The sequence below is a fragment of the Chlorocebus sabaeus genome, chromosome 2 (genome assembly GCF_047675955.1).
Source record: "Chlorocebus sabaeus isolate Y175 chromosome 2, mChlSab1.0.hap1, whole genome shotgun sequence".
NCBI classification, from domain to species: domain Eukaryota; kingdom Metazoa; phylum Chordata; class Mammalia; order Primates; family Cercopithecidae; genus Chlorocebus; species Chlorocebus sabaeus.
Window position 1 is genome coordinate 74,148,587 of NC_132905.1, and position 23,917 is coordinate 74,172,503.

The 23,917-nt window shown below is 36.2% G+C and overlaps 2 long non-coding RNA genes across 5 annotated transcripts in view; one reads left to right on the forward strand and one right to left on the reverse strand.

Moving 5' to 3' along the window:
- The window catches only part of LOC103217630 (uncharacterized), a 549,839-nt gene that overhangs the window by 136,788 nt on the left and 389,134 nt on the right, over positions 1-23,917 (forward strand). The window lies entirely within an intron of this gene.
- Positions 2,885-22,050, reverse strand: LOC119621447 (uncharacterized). The gene is made up of 4 exons (XR_005237996.2): positions 21,539-22,050; positions 7,615-7,772; positions 4,240-4,361; positions 2,885-3,253 (listed from the first exon to the last, which is right to left on the reverse strand). It is a non-coding gene; the product is annotated as an uncharacterized lncRNA (long non-coding RNA).

Genomic DNA, 23,917 nt, shown 5'->3' on the forward strand with positions numbered 1-23,917 from the left:
AAGTCTGAAGAGACAAGCCTCATTGGTTTTAGATTATGTGTTATTTGTCCAGTCACATTTCTACATGGCTGTCAATTGTATCTGTGTAATGAAGCCTCTATAAAACCACAAAAGGACGGGGTTCAGGGAGCCTCCAGATAGATGAACGTGTGGAGGTTGCTAGAGGGTGGCAAGGCCCAGGGAGGGCATGGAAGCTCTATAACCCTTCCCCCATACCTCACCCTATGCATCTCTTCATCTGTATTCTTTGTAATTTCCTCTATAATAAACTAGTAAAGATAAGTGTTTTCCTAAGTTCTGTAAGCCACTCTAGCAAATTAATTGAGCCCAAAGAGGGGATTTTGGAAGGCCCAACCTGAAGCTGGTTGGTTGGAATTTCTGGAGGCTTAGACTTGTGAAGTCTGAAGCCAAGAGAAGTTTAGGGGACTGAGTTCTCAACCTGTGAGATCTGATAGGTAGATAGTGTTGGAGTTAATTGGAGGATACCCAGTTGATATCCACTGAGGAGTTGCTTGGTCAGGGAAAAGCTCCCTCCCCTCACATTTAGTCACAGAAGTCTTCTTTTTTGATGTTTGCTGTGGGTAAGAGGAGATGAAAAACACAGTCTGAGAGTTGTTTCTAAACAATTGTCAAGGAAATCTGGCTGTTTAACATCTAAAGCAAGACCTCGGATTTTCATTATCATGAGATGGTCACTTTCTAAGGAATTCCCATTTCAGATGTGGACAGGCAGATTCGTGGACAAGAGTACCTTTCCAGAACGTAGGGTCTAGATGGACATGTGTAAGGGAGATTTTTCCCCAGAGAAAGAGACAAAGGCCTAATCAAGAATCTCTCAGAACCCTAAAGTAAAGTGTTTTCAAAATAGCTACTCAGCAAGGTTTCAGAATATCACCAACCAGTGACTGCTGTATGCCTTCTGACTTTCTCCTTCGGATTAGACATGTTTATTGTGAGCGTTCTCCCCCCATGTCAGGTATGTGGTGGCAAACAACTTGCAATTTTAGTTGATAGGTCATTGGACCAACAGGGGCCATATCCAGATGCATGAGAAACTACTCTACATTCTTGATGACCCTGGTCTTCAGTCATATGCAATGATGAGATAGGACAGAATAGAAACGATTCCTTTGGGGAGATGGAAAGTGTGTTCAAAACCTGAAAGAATGAAACTGGTTTGGCGACCATAATAGTGGACTGTTGAAGAGACAGTGTCTTTGATTCAGCACAGCATACACTTGGGTCTGGCAAATAGGAGGTGGAGGGAAGTGACATAAGTGAATTTCAGGCCTAGATTTGAAAATATCTCACATGACCCTCCAATTTGACAATGGACTTGAACCTCCTGTGTTAGAGGTGGCAGAGCCACAAGACCACTAGAGCTTTGGTAGGTATTGTGCATAATGTTTGTTACATAGAGACACATGTATATACTTATATATACATGTACTCACATTTGTAATAGGAACACTTCCCTATTAATTTTATATGTTCCTTATAGCCAATACTGTGGGGATGCTGAGAGAGTAGGAAATATTTCTGAAGACCATATTCCTAAAACAGTAATCACTGGGAAATTTTGGGAAGGGTGAGCCTGTTGAGTTTCTTCTCTGTAAAATGTGATTAAAAAGACATAATTTTCCTGCTATGTGGAGGATTAGCAATCATACATGCAAAACACCAAGCAGAAAGCCTGGTATGTGGAGTGTTGATAATTGCTAAGTATTAGTGGTAATGCTCTTGTATTTTCAGAATTGAGAGAAATTTTGAAGAAAATATTGTTTTTCAAATGGTGCAAACACTGTCTCATCAAATGAGATATTAGGTTCAATTACTATTTATTTCTGGCCTTCATAGAATGCATCATTTGACAATTGTATTTCTTGAATTTTCACATCTAAATGTTAGAAAATAAGTTGCATAGGGCTTACAGGACATGTGTTCAACAGTTTTGAACACATAGTGAGATTTCTTCTTATGTTTGTACTACTTGGGGGTCTGAGTCAGGTGGATCCAGCTGTGGGGTGTAGATGTGTTAAAGGATGGAGTGAAAGGAGAGGAGTAAAGGTGCAGATTGCAGACCTGCTATGGTTTGTTTGAACAATTATTCAGAATTCTAGTATAGTTCATCCTTGAACAATGCGTCAGTTATGGGTGCCAACTGCCAACAAAGTAAAAAACACCACATACAACTTTTGACTCCTCAAAAACTGAATTACTAATAGCTTACTGTTGACTGGAAGCCTTATTGATAACATAAACAGTTGATAAACACTGATTTTTATGCTATATATGTAATATACTGCATTCTTACAACAAATGAGCCAGACAAAAAAAGTTAACTAAATCATAAGGAAAAGAAAATATATTTACATTGATTAAGTGAATAAAGGTCTTAATTCTCATTGTCTTCAGGTAGAGTAGGCTGAGGAGGAGGAGGAAGAAAGGGGGTTGGCTTTACTGTCTTGGCTTGGCAGAAGGAAAGAAAATCTGCATATAAGTGAACCTGCACAGTTCAAATCCCTGTAGTATGAGAGTCGACTGTACTTGCTCTCCATTGTATGACTAGAAATTCTTCATATTCCACATCTGAAAATATAAAACCAATTTATTTGCAAGGTTGTACAGCATGCATTATTTAGGAGAATTGTCTTTGAGGCTGGATCATTTGGCTGTTTCCTTTTATTGTATATTTTTTCCCATTTTTTCCCCTCTCTCATTTAGATTGTTCTGTCTTCCTTTGATTACTTCTTCTACTGTTATTCCTATTACTTTAACTGTTTAGCAGTTTTATAAAGAATATAAAAAGCTGTAAACATTGATTAGTCTTCTAACAATATGCCACTTACATCTACAAAGAGTAAACAAATAATGTTTTTTCAACTTTCTATAGTTAAAAATAAATTATTTAATGATACTTTTGAAAATAACTGATATCAAACCCTTACAAAACATTGTCATCAGCTAATTGTAAATGAACGAGAAACATAAGGATGAAGTTTCCATAAAAAACACACACATTTAAAAATTTAAGCAACGTTGGCAAATGTCTTTTTGTATTTTGCCAATTTCAAAATATTTGAAAATAATTTGAATTTTTTTTCTGAACATAAAATGTCACAGGATGCTTATTTTTGTGAAAATTCAAGAAAAAATGCTGAAAAAAGTCATGACGTGATTTCTACAGGAATAATTATCAAACAAGTAGTGCTGTCATCTTGATAGCTTCATGGATTGTTTCAAATGTAGTTACCTGAAGGAAATGAACAGACTGTTTTGAAAACCAAGGGCAGGTTGAAAAACAGGAAACTATTATGAACCACAGATATAAAATTATGCTGCTTTTACTTTCAAATATAAAAGGAACAGAATCTTCCAACTTATTTAAAAATACATTCCATATTGCTAATAGTATTTACCAAACTTAATATAAGAAAATAAAATATACTGTATCATTGGCTTCAAATAATTGTTAACCAATTTGACTTTGCCTCTTGTAATATTAAACAAAATTCCATTGGAATGTGTGACCATATCAGTCAGGACCCTCATTTAGTGATAGAAATCTTACTTCAGTCTTAGGCACAAATGTTCTATACATTTTTAAAAATAAAGGGAATATATGGGATCACACAATTAAGAACCCTTGGTCCTGGGCTGATATTTGTTATGGCAGCATCCAGAGTCTCACTTTCTGATCAATTTTTCCTCATTCATTGGCTCTTTCTTAAGACAGTATTTCACAAAATGGCATGAGAAGCTCCTGGCTCATGTGTTCCCAACATAATAACATCAGGGAAAAACAAACACCTCCTTTTGTACAGTTCTAGCAAAGAGCCTAAGATGAGCGTGGCCATGCTGATGTGTTCATCTGCTCTGCTTTGCCTCCGTCATCAGGAGATGAGGGACACACAGGGAGCGGGGGCGGTACCAGCCAACCAGATGTCCTGGGGGTGAGAGGCATTGATTTCTCAATAATTAGGACCAGTATTTCCAAAAGAAATAAGAAAGGATACTGGACAGGTAATAATCTCAGAGATTATTTAATATTGTTCTAATACTCTCTACTTACTACTTATGAAGTCTATAAAAGTATTTGTTCTGATGCAGTGTGTTATAGTAGTTACTTTTCTAAACTGTGACATAAAGGAAAGATTTCATTTTCCCTGTCTGGTTAACTGTATTTTCTTTCAAAACATCCTGATGTATTTGAATTGAAAAGAGCTAGAAAAAGTTTACCTTTCATGGGTGGAACTTTTTTCTTAGTTCCTGTTTCTTTTTCTTTGAGATTTCCTTTGTGATTCTCTTCCTTGTTTTCTTCCCTGCAATTCATCCATGAGGCTGGTGCAGGAATCCTGGCCCTGAGGATTCATTGCAGTAAGTAAAGCTTCTGCCTCGAAAGGCTGGAGGTTGAGATAGATAGGCAGGATCTCAGAGAAGGGAGATATGGATAGAGTGACTGAGGCTACTGTTTGGGCTTAAGAAGAAATTTCTTCTTGGATGTTTGGTGGTTTGTTTTCCTGTACTCCCCACATCATCAGAGTGGTAAGATTAAAAGCCAAAGTCAACAAAATAGGAGAAAGTCCAGGGAAAAGCAGCTTGGAGAAGAAGGTATTCAACCACTAGAATATGTGAAAGGCATTGTGGAATCTTGTGCTATTAAGATTGCAAAAACAGATTGCACAGCTCTGGTGTCTTAGTCCATTAGAGCTGCTATAACAAAATACTATAAACTGGGTGGCTTATAAACAAGAGGAATTTATTTCTCTCAGTTTTGGTGACTGAGAAGTCCAAGATCAAGGTACAGGCAAATTCAGTGTCTGGTGAGGGCTCATTTCTCTCATAGAAGCCTTCCAGCGGTGTCCAAGGAGCTCCCTAGGGTCTCTTTGTGAAGTGCACTAATCTCAAATTCATGAGGGTTCCATCCTCATAACATCATGACCCCCCAAAGGCCTCACTTCCTAATACTAACGCCTTGGAGGAGTAGGGTTTCAACATATGAATTTTGGAGGGGCACAAATATTGAGACAATAGCACCTGGATACTAATGACGTCTGTCCTGTGTGTTTATCTCCTTTTACCACTTCTGGGATCAGAAGAAGACTGGTGGAGGATTCAGAGCTCATAGTTGAGATTGTCATATCCTCTTCAATGATGGAAATATCAGTCATATAAGTTGCTTTTTATGTAGTTTTACAAAATATCTCTTTGGAAAGAACTAGAATACATGAAAAGGTAGTGAGACTTGGTTTCTGTGTCACTGTACTCCATGAATGTGATTATTGAAACAGGTATTCCTAAATTATTTTCCCTCTTGGAGCAGGCAGCTACCGAATCTCAAGACATATGTGTTTTATAGGTCTTGAGTATTTGCATACACGCCAAAAATCAGGTCACAGGGAAATGGCATGAAAAAAACAAAAGCACAGTTTAAATTTCCAGTAACCAGACCAAGCTATCAAAACTTTTTTTTTATTATAATCAGGTTAAGAGATTATATGTTTTAAAAGTTTAGTATTTTTTAAAAACAAGTGATCAAAATTATGTATTAAAAATAAGAGACCACAGGTTATAAAAGGAGAATTATCCTTAAATATAAAGAACTTTTTTAAAAGTACAAATAAATCAGGGTGTATATTAAGTATTCAGTTTGCTTTGTGGCTTCTTGAACAATTTAAAAGGGAACATTTTATAGAGAAAAGGAAATTAGTGATGATTTTTTAAAAAATAAAATTTAAAACATATTTTCTGACATTTTTGTCATTTTGAAAGAATTCTATTTGTATAATATTAAGCATCTTAATCCTCTTTGCTTATTTTACATTCCATTTTTAACTAACTAGGCAAACAATGTTTTTGTTAGTGGTCATTAATCTACACATCCTGTTTGTGTTTTAATTAAACTGTTCTCATGGGGTTAAGCAGTATTTCTCTAATTCCTATTTTAGTTTATGAGTGAGTCAGAAAATATTTACTATGCCGAAATAGGTATAAGAATAACAATTGTTGTAGTCCTTAAATCATCAGTAATTGTCACCTACTGTATTAGCCCATTTTCACACTGCTATAAAGTATACCTGAGACTGGGTAATTTATAAAGTAAAGAGGTTTAATTGACTCACAGTTCTGCATACCTGGGAAAGCCTCAGGAAACTTACAATCCTGGTGGAAGGTGAAGGAGAAGCAAGTACGTTCTTCATGAGGTGGCAGGAGAGACAAACAGTGAGAGACTGAGGAAGTGCCACACTTTAAAACCATCAGCTCTCTTGATAACTCTCTGGCTATCAGGAGAATGGCATGGGGGAATCCACCCCGTTGATTCAATCACCTCTGTACTACAATTCGAGATGAGATTTGGGTGGGGGCACAGAGCCAAACCATGTCACCTACACTTCATGAAAATCTTGTTAGTATAAATATATCAACACTTAAGCACACTTCGTTAGTAAAACATGTATTTTTTAGTAAAGTATGCAGACACATAATAAGGCAGATAATTGCTATACTAATACTAGCTAGCATTTCTCTAACACCTTTTTGTATGATAGACACTATTCTAAATGTTCTATATGTGAACCTGTTTAATCCTCAAGGCAACTTAATGAAGTAGTTGTGACTATTATCCAGATTTTATGATGAAGAAACTGAGCACAAAATGTTTAAGCACGGGTCAAAAGTCATGCAACTATGTAAAATCCCACCATTTTATTTGCCATACTTTATTATTTTCTAAAATTGTTTCGAGCACGCATTAGAAGGATGCTTAAAATTAAAGTGTTATTTTTATAACAATGTTTGTAATTAATATATATCAATTATATGACACAAAATATACTAAATTTGCTTTCTAAGAATAAGAGAACTTCCTAAAATTAAGAAAAATAAGGAAGAAAAAACAAGTACTGCCATGTGTCACTTAGTCATGAGGATACATTCTGAGAAATGTCTTGTTAGGTAACATAGTGTACAAACAACCTAGTGTGTACTTATGCAGACCTAGATGGTACAGCCTACTACACACTGAGGCTACATGTGTATATTGTCCATTGCTCCCAGACTACAAACCTGTACCGCATGTTACTGTACTAAATGCTGTAGGCAATTGTATCACATTGTTATTTGTATATCTAAACATATGTAAACATAGAAAAGGTACATTAAGTATAAAGTATAAAGAATAAAAAATGTTACACCTCTAACAGGGCACCTACCATGAACAGACTTTGAGGAATGTAAGTTACTCTGGATAAGTCAGTGAGTGACTAGCCAGTGAATATGAAGGCATAGGGTATTACTGTACAATACTGTAGATAACACTGTACATTTAGGCTACACTAAATTTATTAATATTTTTCTTTGATATTAAATTAACTTAGCTACTATAACATTTTTTGTTTATAATGAATTTTTTTTAACTTTTAACTCTTGTAATAACAGCTTAATACATGAACACATTGACAGCTGTACAAAAATATTTTTTCTTTATGTCCTTATAAGCTTTTTTCCATTTTTAATTTTACTTTTAAAACTGTTTTTGCTAAAAACTAGAAAACAAAAACACACATTAGCCTGAGACTACACAGGGTCAGGATCATCAATACTACTGTCTTCTACCTCCATATCTTGTCCCACTGGGAAGTCTTCAGGGGCAACAACAGGCATGGAGCTGTCATCTCTTCTGATAACAATGCCTTCTCTGGAAACCTCTTGAAGTTCCTGCCTGAGGCTGTCGTACAGTTAATGTTTTTCTTTTTAATTAGTAGAAGTGCACTCTAAAATAACAATAAAAAGTATAGTAAATACATAAACCAGTAACATGGTCATTTATTATCAAGCATTATGTATTATACATAATAGTGTGTACCACTTATACATGCCTGGCAGCCCAGTCGGTTTGTTTATACCAGCATCACTACAAACATGTGAGCAATGCATTGAACTGTGTAGGACATTACCATGGCTACTGTGTCACTAAGTGAAAGAAATTTTTCAGCTTGCTTATAATCTTATAGGACCATTGTATATGCAGTACATTGTTGACCAAAATGTCATTATATAATTCATGACTATGTTAAATATTTCCACAGATATACACATAAGTGGTTTATCAAGCTTAGAGTTAAAATAATCTCATTTAATTAGGAACCTATAATCATGCAACAGACATTTGTTAGATATCTCTTCTATTCAGGCTTATTTTTGGATAAAGCCCATATTTGAAGCCATGGTGTATTATTGCATTAGTTTGGTGCAAAAGTAATTGTCATTTTTGCCATTACTTTCAATAGCAAAAACCTCAATTAGTTTTGCACAAATTACTTTTGCACCAACCTAATGAATAGACAGATAATTCCTCCTAAGTAGATGAAACAATTATGCTTAATGGTTTTTTTTTCCTTTTTCTTCTTTGTTTCCCAGTGTTCCTTTATATTGATGCAGTATATATTTTATATTTACACTCCTTTTCTGATATTACAACTCTTAGGTAATCAAAAGTTCTTTGGTTATAAAAATGCCCACTTCCATGTTACAGTTAAAACATTAGCTACTTTGAAGATAGGGTTCATCCGTTCTCCTTGTTCAGACCTGCTGCAGAGGGGGAAGCTGGCAGTCAGAGTCAAGTGTACAGCCGACACTACTCTTTCTCTACTTTGTAATTCTTTTACTTTCCTGCGTAGCAACGAGGTTTCTTCCCCCATAAAGGCCAGCATCCAGGGAGCAAGGGGAGGGGCTTGTGTCCTACTCCTCTGGGCCTGAAAACAGTGTGAAGCTGACCACTTTTCTCCTGTGAATCCTTCTTGTCTTCATTCCTTACCCTTGGAGTCAAAGATGCTCCCTTTTCTGGCCTCTCCCTTGCTTCTTTCTTAGGCCCTGCACATCTGACAGTATTAGTAGAGTTTCTACTCAAGTCTGTTTGCCCTTTGGGCATTCCTCCTGAACACACAGACACATGCCCCTTCAGTAGCTGAAGCTGGGAGTGTGGACCTCCCTTGATCAATCTCACTTTCTTTGATTCATACATCAGCAGCTGTCTTGCCTTTTCCTCACCTGTTAGATATGATAGGCAGAGCCCAACATCAGTTGGCCTCATCTAGCAATTTCGGGAAACACTTATCAAGCTCTCTGAGTTGTCGCATTGACGATACTCTCATTAGGCTTGAGGCAAAAATGGCCACCCTCCACATCTCCTGCATTGGACAGAACTCTCTGAAGAAAATTTCTCAAAGTTCAGCTCTCTCTTATAAAAGCGAGGACAAAAATTGTTACCAGGTTCGGCCAACTACTTTGTAAGCTCTATATAGAATCTAGGAAGTTCTTTGCAATGGGATATTGCTTCCTGGTAGCTCAGCAAGGTACATCATGCTATATTTACAGCATGATGTTCAGGGTATGGGGCCACCAAAATGATACATATATATCATTTGCCAGTGTTTAGGCTGAGCCCTAGGCCATTCACATTGGTGCAGGTATGGCTTAGCAAGCCCCCGCCCCCAAGCCCCCACTCCCACCCCCTAGCTTAGCTTTACATACTGACTTCCAATTATTACCACTCTCTGGAGCATACAACTTGGCTGGGAGCAGCACTTAATCAGCATCTGCTCACTGAGTAGTGCAGCATATGTAGCAATAGTATTGATTAACTTTACAGTGAGTTCATCTTACATAGATAAGTAGGTGAGAAACAATGGAATTTTTAAAACCCAACCAAAAAAATGAGAGCAGCTTTCAGCTCTCATAGTATCTTCTGAAATGTGACCATGAAGACTAGTTATAGAAATTCAAACCAACCCAAACTGAGTCTTTCTTCCCAAAATAGCATTGCTAGTATGTATGTGTGTATGCATATGAGTGTATACCTAAGTGTAGGAGAAGGAAGACACTTAACCAATCACATGAAGTATTAGTTAGAACCATCAAGCACATTTTAATTAAAGGACTGAATCCCAGCTCAGACTCGCTTAATCTAAGGGCCAATAATACTTTATTGCTGAGTAATCCAAGTGTGGCTCTTCAACCTGGTTAGAAGCAGCAGCAGGACAGATAATACTGGGTTTCTTCTGTTCTTCCTGACTTCTGTTCACCCTTCCTTATCTCTAATCTCCTTATCAGTTGTCCTCCCAGGATTTCTTTCTTGTGGGTGTCCTTTTTGCAGCATAAAAACCCCAGGGGAAGAGGTAGCAGTCACAAAATAAATCCTAGGGAGGAGTTATCAGCCTGCAGGCTCTGTTTGGCCAGGCAGGGGACATGTGCCAACATTGTGCTGGAAATACTCCAAATACTCTAGAGTAGAGGAGGACTGTGCTAGGGAAAGTGTATCAGTTTGCAACGGTTACCATGACAGAGTACCACAAACTGAGTGGCTTCAACAAAAATGTGTGAAATGTATGGTCTTAGAGTTCTGGAGGCTGGAAGTCCAAAATGAAGGTGTCAGCAGGCTTGGTTCCTTCTGAGGTCTGTGAGGGAGTGAGCTCTTTGAGGCCTCTCTTTTTGGCTTATAGATGACTATCTTCTCCCTGTGTTGCTTCATATTATCTTACCTCTGTGGGTGCCTGTCTCTTTGTCCAAAATTCTCCTTTTTATAAGACACAAAATTCCCCCTTTTATAAGTCATGTTCAATTAAAAACCCACCCTAGTAATCTCATTTTAACTTGATTACCTCTGTAGAGATCCTACCTCCACATAAGATCACATTCTGAGGTACTGGGAGTTAGGACTCCAGCATATCTTTTTAGGGGTACACATTTCAACCTACAACACACTATAACTTAAAAAGGGGAGTCAGAATTGACCATATGAGGACAGATCTCAACTATCATATGCCACTCTACACATAATTACAGAATGGCAAATGTGCAAATGAAAGCAACCTAGGAAGTGGTGATCATTCATTCTCTTTCTCTCTCCCTAAATAAATACACAATCAGACTTTCCTCATTGTTGAACTTATAAAATGTAGATGGTTCCCAACTTAGGATGGTTCAATTTATAATATCTTGACCTTGTGATGAGTTTATTGCCATTAAATGCATTTTCAACATATCATCAGTTTATTGAAAGCAATTCCATCATAAGTAGAGGACCATACATATTTATGCATATATATGTATATGTATACACACATATATATAACATAAACATATATATGTGTATGTATGTACAAACTTATTTTTGTGTATATATATATATTTTTGTTTTTTTTTTTTTGAGACAGAGGCTCATTCTGTCTACCAGGTTGGAGTGCAGTGGCACAATCTTGGCTCACTGCAACCACTGCCTTCTGAGTTCAAGCGTTTCTCCTCTCTCAGGCTCCAGAGAAGCTGGGACAGCAGGTGCCCACCACCACACCTGGCTAATTTTTGTATTTTTAGTAAAGATGGTGTTTCTTTTGTATTTTTAGTAGAGGTAGTGTTTCACCATGTTGGCCAGGCTGGTCTCGAACTCCTGACCTCAAGTGATCTGCCTGCCTCAGCCTCCCAAAGTGCTGGGATTACAGGCATAAGCCACTGCACCTGGCCCATTTTTATATGCCTTTTATGGTTTCTAGTCCTAAGAAAATCTTTTATTTTTCAGTGTTCTATGTATATATCCTCTACAATTTTTGCCTCTGTTTATTTTAAATGTTCTTCTTCAGACTTTGAAAACTATTCAAAAGCAATAGTTCATTATAAGTATTTGTATAACAAAATAATCTTACAGCATTCGTTCTAATCAAATCAAGTATTTATGAAGAAAATAACAGTATGCATTTCTTCCCCATATCCATCTAAACATTTGTTCAACAGTTTCTAAATTAGAGAGGAATTAGCACCTCAACTGAAACATGCAATTACGTCAATAAAATTGGAGAAATTTATTTCAGGAAATCTTACAAAGCATATTGAATAGTGCAGTATTATGTGTTACTCTTTTCTATTAATTCCTTAACTATGAAGTCTAGACCTTCTTTATCAGAGGCAAGGCATTGAACTTTACTTTGCCCTTAACAGCTCCCCAGCAAATATTTTCATGAATGAATGAAAGAAATGACAAGTCATTCATCAAGTAAAATGAAACGGCATTCTTATCTTTATTTTTTCCTAAAAGAAAAACAAGGTAATTAAGAGACAATTGAGAAATACACACATATGCACAGAGTTTAGAACTTATTTGCCATTAAGATAAATCACATCTTATTCCGAAGAAACTTCTGGGCATTTTTCTTGTTGTAGTTGCTGTTTGTTTCATTTTGTTTTTGAATAAGGAACTCAAACAATATGTGTTGAATTGAAACTTAGCCATTTTCTGATACGTCTAAAATATAATTTAAACATAATGTATATGGAATGGCTTGCTTCAAATGTAATAGTTGTATGCCCACGGACTTAAAAAATTTATTATTGGAAATTGTCTTTCCAAATAAAACTGTTTCAAACAAAATTTCCTCTGGAGCTGATATGAATTATTAGGTGCCAGAAGATGTGCCCGCCCAGCATGTGGTGATGTTCATCTAATTTCCAGATGTTCATATCATCCCTCCTTACACAAAACAGCCCCAGGAAAAGGACCATGTCAAAGCTTGGAAAAGCAAATATCCAGGCATCCAGGCTCTAGCACTATCTACCAGGAGACTAAAACAAGTTGGAATGGGTGATCCCATGCTCCATTTTTTCCCTCTGAGATTCTATCATCCTCTTGATTTCAAGTCCACTGTTAAAGTCTATGCTATGCACATGCTTTTGTTGTCCTGTAATTAACATTATTGTCATAATCTGGGATTAATGATGAGTTCCATCCTCAAAATGCCTTGCATTATGCTTTAGCAGTTTCAATGTATGTAAACTTTTATTTTCTGGAGTCAGTTTTATTATTTTAATCTAGAAGCCTATTACATTGTATGAAATATAGAGGAGCCATTACCCCCCTCTGTGGGAAGAACACGATGAAAGATAAGAGACTAAGCCTGCTTCTAAAACATTTCATCAGTTCACTAAAGGTGATATATTAAAAACACATGAGCCTAGAATTCACAGTGATCTGAGACCCAGATTGTAGTCACACTTTCTTCTGGTATATATCATTTTAGAGCCAAACAGCGAACATTTTGCAGGACAGAATTCCCCTTAGTAAAATAGAGATTAAAATAATTATTCACATTGTGATGAAAAGAATTATATACAATGGCAGAAAGGGGTCTAGCTCATAATTTACTTTTCTAAATGTCTATCCTTTCATTTGCCTTACAAAACAAAAGAAAATTATCCTAGTAAGAGTAAGAAAACATGTTAGTGATGCTTACATAGACTTTCATTTACTCTGTCGACCTTTAAATGCTTTGATTTTTAATCACAACTATGAAGTCTTGCACAATTAATACTATTATGGAAGAGTGAAGAATGAATAAAACATAGAAAAAAGTAATGAAGACCTTCAATTAAGTCCAATGCATGTTGAAAAAATTTGAATTGGGGAAAAATTTATGTATTGTAGTAAATTGTAAAACATAGTTTTGCTACGATTCTGTTTATATTAATTACTTATAGAGAATATGGCCTTGATCTGAGTGTCAATGCCATTCTTAATTTATTATAGAAAAATCAGCATAGATTATTAACAAATGATTTGATACATCTTATGTAGGTGTTGTTCGTCTTTGGATTTACAAATTTAGTACTCACCTATGAAATTATTCCTGGAAAAAATATAAAATTTGTCTATATATCTTTGCAAACTAAACAACTTGTAGAAAATTTAAAGACAAATCTAATACATTAAAGAAATTCTGTTTTAATACTTTCTAAAACATGGAACACCCAATGTCAAATAACACAACCTTAATGCAATAAATCGAATGTTTGTATGTCCTCAAAATTCATACACTAAAATAAAACTTGAGTCCAAGTGTGATGGTATTTAGATGTGGGGACTTAGGGAGGTGATTAGGTGATAGGGGTGGAGCTCTTACGAATAGGACTACTTATAAAAGAGACCATAGAGGGTTCCCTTGTGCCTTACACCATGTGCAGACATAGTGAGAAGATAGGAACCAAAGGCACCAAATTTGATGGCACCTTGATTTGGACTTTTCAACTTCCCAAAATGTGAGAAATAAATTTCTGTTGTTTATAATCTGATAGACTAAGAAAATTACTATAGTAAATATCTGTTGAGTCTATATTACTAAATAAATACATTACTAAATTAATACATTAAATCATTTTAAACAAATAATTTCAACTGATTATACTTTAAAATTGTTTAAAAGAATGCATATTAATTTGAAAATTTTATTCCTCTACAGTACTTATTTTATGGGAAATTTTTTAAAAAGATATTATTGGAAAGTGTATGCAAATTGTACCCCACAATATAAATTAAAATGTGAAGATATATCTTGGCAGTTACAATATTCAAGGCCAAAAATGACTTGAGGCATTTATTTTAGCATTTAGTAAAGGAAGAGATACTGAGAAAAAAATCATCTTTTTTCTCCTCAGTAAGTCTATTTCATACCAAGCTTCTAGCCAAATCATTTTCCTTAATTTTTTGCTAATATTTCATTCTCTTAAAAATCCTGAAAACTGATAAAATTCCTAAAGAGTAGAAATCAATTTAATTATTGTAATATGGAGATATTCAAGATTATCAAATATGTGGTATCAGATTTAAGCAATAGCTTTTAAATACAAGTGCTATAATTGATGATTAATTAAGAATGATTAAAAGTAGGATTGTTAAGATGGTGCAGTCTGTTTCAGCTGCTATAATTCATAACCTTAATTTAAAAAGTACAATATCAATGTGACTGAATTATTAAAAATTCACTTCTGCATACAGACATATCTTTAATAATAGATTTTCTGGTAAATACCTTAATCCCTCTGGTTGTAGCTAAAAAAATTAATATTTCACATCATTGCTGTTTACAGCTCAACTTTTAGAAAGATTTCATAATAAATTGCCATATTGGGCCAACGAAATGGCTTGTCTAACCAAGTGTTCTGTTTCTGAATGACACCAAAGGACATTTAATTAAGATAATATTAAAATTGGCCATATAATTTGTCCCTGGAGAATCCTACTGTTTATATTTTTTCATCCAAAAATAAATTTTCTCTTATGTTTACTTTTGCTTAAGCCAGTGTCTTAATCATGTCAAAATATTTTTCATAATCTTGTGATTTTGCTTTAAAAAACACTTATGTGTGTGCACACAATACAGATACATACTTACTCTTCTTTTCTCACACATTTTGCCCATTTGAAAATACGCAGACAGACCAGAATGAGTTTTCCATGCATGTATGACCATGACTTATATTTGCTTTAGTATTTTTAAAAATCCCTAATTAAAACTCTCAATGCTACTGCTGGGAACAAGCTGAAGAACAGTCACCCCGTAGTTTCTACTGACTAGGAAAAGGCAGATGGGTAGAATGAGGCTGGTGCCTTTTTAAATAGTTGGCAAGGATGGGGAAAAGGGCCCCTAAAGGCTGTCACTGGGAGCACATTCCTGAAGGACATGTTGAAAGGTGATTAAGTGTTCACCCAGTAAATAAGCAATACAAATTCCGATGGAGATTGCAACCTGAGCAATTTCATGAAACTCAAGGTATGTTCAGGGAAGTAGAAAATGTTTATAGTATGATTGGTGTATAAGGTGCATTTGAGATGTTGATATACTTTGCCTTTGTGTTCCTATCCCAGTCTCGTCTTGAAACTGTAATCCTCAGTGTTAAAGAAGGTACTTTGTGGGGCGTGATTAGATCATGGGGGCAATTCCTCCATGCTGTTCTCATGACAGTGAGTGAGTTCTCAGGAGATCTGATGGTTTGAAAGTGTTTGGCAGATCCCCACCCCCCTCCTCTCTCTCTCTCTCTCTCTCTCTCTCTCTCTCTCTCTCTCTCTCTCTGTCTCCTGCCACCATGTGTGATGTGCCTTGCTTCCCCTTTGCCTTCAGCCATGACCATAAGTTTTTGGAGGCCTCCCGAGTCATGTGGAACTGTGAGTCAGTTAAACATCTTTTGTTTATAAATTACTCAGTCTCATGTAGTTCTGCATAGCAGTGTGAAAATGAGCTAATACAGATGTGTAACTGGAAATATAGGCTAGATAATAACATTATTCAGATGCCATCCTTACCAACATTTATCAAATTTTTAAAATTGAAAATTCTAGTAAAAAATGCATTTGACTTTGTAAGCCAGGACTTATATACATAGAGCTCTCTCTACAGCCAGAAACTCCTTGCTTTCTATAGTTCTGATAGACACGGATTTCAAATATCAGGCCTTATTTAGTTAAATAATATCAGTTCCCTGGCAAGAAGGTTCAAATATTAATTACCAGGGTATATTACCTGGAAGAAATTGCTTAAAGGACAAACTTTACTGCTAGCCCTACAGTGCGCAAATCACTATACATCATTACCAGTGACCAATCATTGTGTCATTTCACAGAAATGTATTACACAGAAATGTAATAATTTTTACATGCATTTGTTTTCTGTTACTGCCATTGAAGTTACCAAAATATTAGTCATATAAAACTACAATTTATTACCTTGTTGTTCTATAGGTCAGAAGTCTGACAAAAGTTTCACTGAGCTAAAATCCAGATATGAGTCTGACTGCATTTCTTCAGAAGATCTAGGGGAAAATCTCTTTCCTGCCTTTTCCAGCTGCTAGAAACGAACCACATTTCCTGGCTTGTGGCCCCTTTCATCTTTAAAGCAACCAACAGTGAATAGAGTTCTTCCCACACTGCGATCTTTCTGGTTCACTGACAACAGGAAAGGTTTTCTCTTTATTAGGACTCCTGTGATGAGATTGGGACCACCTTGACAATAATCTACTTATATCAAATTATTTAATCTTAATCATACCTGCCATATACGTCAACCTATGTATAGGTTCTGGGAACTAGGACATGGACATCATTGGGGATTATTACGCTGGGTAGCACATTCCACTTTCTAGACTCTTAAGATTTAAGTCTATCTCACCTACAAAATTCATTAACCTAAACCAAGTTCCCCAGAATTGCGGACTTACTACAGCACCAACTCAACATCCAAAATGTCACCTCACCCACTCAAAAGCCTCAAATCACATAACCTGAATTATTGAATTTATGCATGAGTAAAGCTCTGGGTATAATCCATTCTGAGGTACAATTTCTCTTTATTGTCGATCTTTGAAAATGAAAAAATAAGTTATCTGTTTCTGAAAGATGATGGTAGGACAGGCATAGGATAATAGTTACAGACATTCCTCTTTTCAAGAGGGAGAAAGTTGCAGGTAAAAAAAAAACAATCATTTGTCCCAAGCCATTTCTAGATTCTGCTAGAGAAACTCCATTAGGTTCCTAGATCCAAGGCTAATATGATGTTGCTTTCAGCTTTTCCTTCTAAACCTGTGGTTTCCTCCTCTGAGTCCTTTCACGTGTATGAAAAGTGGCAGATCTTTGCAACTGAGTAGTGGTTGTGGAAGCTTCTTTCCTGCCAGAAGTTTGGAGGTTTAATAGTCTTCTTTCATTTCATATTTTCCCTATTCCTTTCAGTACAGACTGACAGTGTTTCTCCTGATATAAAATTCTCAAGAACCAAGTGGGTCTCCCATGTATGCCACAGGGGTTCACTCCATAAAATGAAACTCTTTCAGAGATCTTTCTTAGATAATCAGTCTTCTATTTTTGCCTTCTGCTGAGATATGTGAGGGACAGTAACCTTAAGCTTCCTAGATGCTCTTTGGTTTGATTGAGGAAATCTAATCTCTTCAAAGAACCTTTTATATTGAGTTCTTTTGATCTTTTTGAGGTATTAGCAAATTGCTGAGGTATAAAAACAGAAGGTTATTACAGCCATGTCCTAGGCTTTTTCTTTAGATTATCTATCCCTGTTACTGAATGTACTATTTTTAATATCTTTTGCAATCTGAATAAACTGAGAATTTCCAAAATCATTATGTCTTGGTTTCTTTTTCTTTAAACTGCTCTTCTCTCAATTTATCTCTTTCTCATTACATTTTACTATGAGAAGAAACAAGAAGCCAGGCTTCTTCTTCAACCCTTTGCTTGGAAATATCCTTACTTACATATTCAGTTTCATCATTTACAAGTTCTATTTTTCACCTGAATGTAGGACAACTTTGCTAAGTTTCTACCACTATATAATATGGAGATTCTTTCCTCAAGTTTTTAATATGTGTTTTTTATTTCCTTCTAAACCTTCACCAATGGCACTTTTTATGTCCCTATTTTTACTAAGTCTGTTCATGATGAGTCATGTGTGCTCTAATGCTGTCTATGCCTTCTCTACTGTGCTCTTCTCTTCACTTTCTTCTGAGTCCTTTCTAGCAGAATCATTAACCACCACATTTCTACTAACAATGTGTTCAAAACAATGTAAGTTTTTCTAGGATGACCTTCAACATTCTCTTAGCCTCACTCACTGCCAAATTCCAAAGCCACTTTGACATTTTATAGATTCTTGTTACAGCAGTATATAATTCTCAGACGTCAAAATTTGTATGAGTTTCCTATTGTTGCCATAACAAATTACCACAGATGCATGCAGTGACTTTAAAAACACAAATAGCTGGCAACACCCTCTTCTTAGCAATGCTCCCTAAACAGAATGGACACTATTCCCTCAAGTTTCAGCTGAAGTTCACCCGCTCCAAGGGACAGAAGCAACAGTGATTTTCTCTTCTGTCCACATTATGCTCATTAACTGCATGACAGATTGCTATTTGCCATGGGTTATGCTGCGTCGTTAGTTATTTATCTTCATAATATGTGAAGTTATCTTAAGAATACAATTAGATGGTTGAGGACAGGAACTTCTGGCATTCCTAGAATTTATGAGTGTTCTTATATGGTAGCCACTCTGAATCCATTTGTGATGATCATGAAAAACACAACAGGTAGCTGGATAGTTAATATAGGAAACTTTGCTTTATGAAATAAAATTTTGAGAAAGCTAAATATATTTTCCTAACATTGGATCGCTTATGTATGTTTTATGTAACAACTTATTAATCTCTAATTTTTAATAAGTACAGCTATTATTTATAAAATATTTTAGCTTATAAATAATTTTAACACACAATATCATTTGATCTCAAACATGTAAAAATACTTATTACACAAAGGAGGAACACAGAGTTACCACTTGATTTCGGTTGTGTTTGCTGACTGACATAAGGTCAAAGAATACATTAGCAGCACAACTGAAACATATAAATCTGTGGTATATGATTCTAAAACCTGCATTTTTCCCACTATGCTACATGTACATTCTTATTACATGAATTTAGAATACATTTAATAACCAACACACATACTATTTATTCAACAGCAGTTAAGTTCTTAAGAAATAAGGATGGCACAAAAATAAATGTTTAATCTTGCCTAATTCTTAATGTAATCAGTGAAAATACAATAATATTGTATTTGACAGAGAGGGCAATTCTTCAAATTTTAAAAGAAGTTCACATCATGAGCAGTTCAGATAAATAACTACACTGAAAAAACACTGACCGTAATGATTTATTGTTAGCAAGCTTTATATTCTTTTGAATTTCTTCTAGAGGCAAACAATCAACCACAGGATTTTATCTAACAATAGCAAAAGTATTCCCAAAACATAAAAAGTAGTTGCTGTATTGAAAAGTATATTATAGGACAATAATAATTAAATGGATGAAAAGGAGATCTTGTTACGGGTGCTTCATACCACTTCAGAAACAGCAAAGGAAAAAAATCGATATTAACATGTACCAATTATAATGCATTGTTATGAAATATTTAAAATGAGGAATCCAAGAGGACATAGTTTTTAGCTCATCCACATACTAGAAGTTTAGAGAAACTCAGAATTTCTTATTTCTTTTTCTTTTTCCTCCATAGCATAAAAGCTTTGCTAATAAAAATAAATATATATATCAGAGTTTTAGTGTTTGGTCCTGTGATCAATTGTAACTGTGTCTTAAAAAACTCTCTCATAGATTCCATCTTTTCCAGATCTTCTGATCATAACACAAACTGCCACAGAGACTTCTCTTGTAAGAGAATATGCTGGTTATAAGGCAGCAAAGTGAACTTGCAGTTTTACTTCTTATAAATTAATGCCTTTGCATTGACTTCTATAAAATAATCTCTCCTGAATTTTTTTGCTTAGTCAACTTACTGCCTGCAAGCAACAGAAATTGTCTCTGGTTAACTTTTGCAGCACAATTAAAAATTGTATGAAGAAGCATACAAAATTTTTACGAGGCTGAACCAGCCTCATAAAATGGTCAATGATTAAGAGTATTTATGTAGGACACTTCTCTTGGATTCCTGCTGGCACCGCAAGACTGTCGATGCTGTCAGCACTGCTGTGCTATGAATAATTCTTCGTTGCTCATGTTCTCTGTGTTCCCTATTCGAGATTCAAAGTCTTAGGCAGGAACATCTTATTGGCCAAGTCTGTCAGGAGGTAATGAGAGTAAATATCTCAGAAAGAGAAAGTTCGTTTGGATGCTGAGTGGCCAAAAAATGACAATTTTCCATGAAAGTAAGGTCGATCTGATGTAAAGTAGTAACAACCATCAAGTGTCTGGATTTAAAAGGTTGAGGACCAGACATTTTCTTTCATTTTTTATTTTCATCAAATAACAAGTTCCCAGTGATGGGAGGGATCTTAAATATCATATAGTCTGATACTTCTCCAAGCCTCAATTGAGCAAGAAAAGGGCAGTAACAACAAATAATTCCCCTTTGACAGTTTATTTTATCTGTTTATTTATTTTAGGTGAGGGGATGATTCCATCTTGAAAAAAAAAATTCTTATGTTAAACTTTTGTTCTTTAATATTACTTTTACTTCTCAGAACTACAGAGGAAATAGATCTAATTACTCTAAACCTAATCATCCTTTTGAATTAAACTTATGCATGGTTTTCATATCATTTGTGCAAGCTAATAAATCCCAGTTTATGTAATGTTTTTCCTATGACATGATTTTGACTCAATATTTCTGCTTCTGCCATTCCTGTATTGCCTTTTTCACACACACACACACACACCCCACCACGACCACCATACACATTTAGCTGCACACCAACATTTGCAATACTAAGAAATGAAAATATCAACTGGAAAAGGTTTGACACGTACACAATGTAGAAGGGCTTTCTTTCTTTCTCTTTCTTTCTTTCTTTCTTTCTTTCTTTCTTTCTTTCTTTCTTTCTTTCTTTCTTTCTTTCTTTCTTTCTGTCTGTCTCTCTCTCTCTCTCCGCCACCCTTCCCCCTGCCCCACCCCCCGCCGACTCCCTCCCTCCTTCCTTCCTTTTCTTTCTCTGTCACCCAGGCTGGAGGGCAGTGGTTGGTCTCAGTTCACTGCAGCCTCTACCACCCAGGCTTAAGCGATCTTCCTGCCTCAACCTCCTGAGCAACTGGGACAACAGTCACATGCCACCATGCTTGGCTAATGTATTAGTCAGGGTTTTCTAGAGGGACAGAACTAAAACAATATATGTATATATGAAAGGGAGTTTATTAAGGAAATTTGACTCACACGATCATAAAGTCAAGTCCCATGAGAAGACGTCTGCCAGTTGAGGAGCAAGGAAGCCAGTGGTGGATCAGTCTGAGTCCCAAAACCTCAAAAGTAGAGAAGCCGACAGTGCAGCCTTCAGTCTGTAACCAAAGGTGCAAGAGGCCCTGGCAAACCACTGGTGTCAGTCCATGAGTCCAAAAGCTGAAGAATATAGAGTCTGATGTTTGAGGGCAGGAAGAATCCAGCACAGGAGAAAGACAAGGGCTGGAAGACTTAGCAGGTCTGCTCTTTCCAACTTCTGCCTGCTTCATTCTAGACACACTGGCAGCTGATTAGATGACGCCCACCCAGATTGAGGGTGTGTCTGCCTCTCCCAGTCCACTGACTCAAATGATAATCTCCTTTGGCAACACCCACACAGACACACCCAGGAACAAGACTTTGCATCCTTCAATCCAATCAAATTGACACTCAATACTAACCATCACAGTTACTTATTTAATTTGTTGCAGACACAAGTTCTCACTATATTGCCCAGGCTGTTCTCGAACTACTGGGCTCAAATGATCATCCCACCTGGGCCTAGCAAAATGCTGGGATTATAGGCATAAACCACCATGCCCAGCCTTAAATTCTATATGTCTATTAATACCTTAACATTATTTAGGTTTTCTTGAAGGCCATATGACACCATTCATTTCTTTTGGGCTTTTTCCCACATATTTTTTAAGCGTTCTCTTCTTGAGTCATGTCTCTCATTTCCTGTATTTTATTTTTTTAAATCTCCATTTATGGTGTGGACTGAACCTACAAACTACATCAGTGGTGTGGTTAACATTCTGGTCTTGGAAACTGAACCTGCAATCTAGCTTGGAGGCATTCTTTCCCCAAATACTGTCATCTAAAAATATGTTAAGCAAATTATCCATGTCTTTATTAGCTCTTGATTAAATAAAAAATAATGAACAGGACAAGGTCAATCATAAATTCCTGGGACGTGTCCTTCAAAGTCCCTATTGGTTGATATTATAAAAGAATCTAATGGGCATCTTTTGGAAACAACGATCCATCATATTTTGTGTGGTGTTCTCAGCTGGTGGAGAGGTGTCAATATCCCTGCAGAGATTTAAAATATACACGTTTCTTTTACAACCTAAATATCAGAGAGCCTTCCTCAGAACCGTCATGATTTATGCAATGTGAGAAATGGGTTGATATTCGATTATTTTCTATTCTAACTCATTCATTCATTCATTTATTATATGCCAAGGCCTATCCCACAGTCAATATTATGTGGTTAAAGAAGGGTCATCTGGCCGGGCACAGAGGCTCATGCCTGTAATCCGAGCACTTTGGGAGGCCAAGGAGGGTGGATCATGAGGTCAAGAGTTCGAGAACAGCCTGGCCAACATGGTGAAACTCCGTCTCTACTAAAAGTACAAAAAAAAAAAAAACCCAAAAAAACAAAAAACTAGCCAGGCATGGTGGCACATACCTGTAATCCCAGCTACTTGGGAGGTTGAGGCAAGAGAACTGCTTGAACCTGGGAGGCGGAGGTTGCAGTGAGCCGAGATTGCACCATTGCACTCCAGCCTGGGCAACAGGACAAGACTCTGTCTCAAAGAAAAAAAAGAAAAAGTCATCTTTTCACGAGATTGATGTTTCTTTATGAAACTTCAAGAAAGAGTGAGAATTTTCCTGTGATTCAGGGCTAGATTGATAATGCAAATTAAAAAGCATTAAATGTATATGATTGTTTCTCACCTAGATGAGGAAATATCTTTTTTCCACTTTAAGATCTCTTTATATTATCCTGATCTTGATTAAAACATAGTTTTCTACAAAAAAGAATGTATTTCTCTACAGTGTAAAACATCATGGCAAATATGGCGATACATAGCAAATGACCCTCAGATCCAGTATTGGAGAATATTAGGGAGTGGTGGGGACTATGTTAAACAAGAACATATTATTTGCTTGTTGGAGAGAAACTACATAGATCCAGCCAATTGTTGTCTTATGGGAATCCTAGCTCAGTATTGCCAGATCTTCTGGTTGTTTTTTTCATCCCCCCCTCCAACAGAATCCAGAAATCTGGGTTTTATGTAAAACTTCCCAGTTTTAAGTGTTGGTAATATTTTTTCAAACAGTATAAGAGCCAAATAAAGCATATCTGTGGGCCAGGTTTAGCTTTCAAGTTGCTAGTACGTAACCTTTAGTCTAGAGGTATAGAGCTAGAGCCCAGCCACAATACCAGTCTGCCCAATACTTGCTTCCTGAGAACCTGTGGCTCCTAACAGAAACAGAACCTTAATACAACTTCCCTGCCGCTCTGTCATCATCTATCCAGATTCCAGTGGTGGTAAGCCAACACACCCCTTGAGGATATCTCACTAC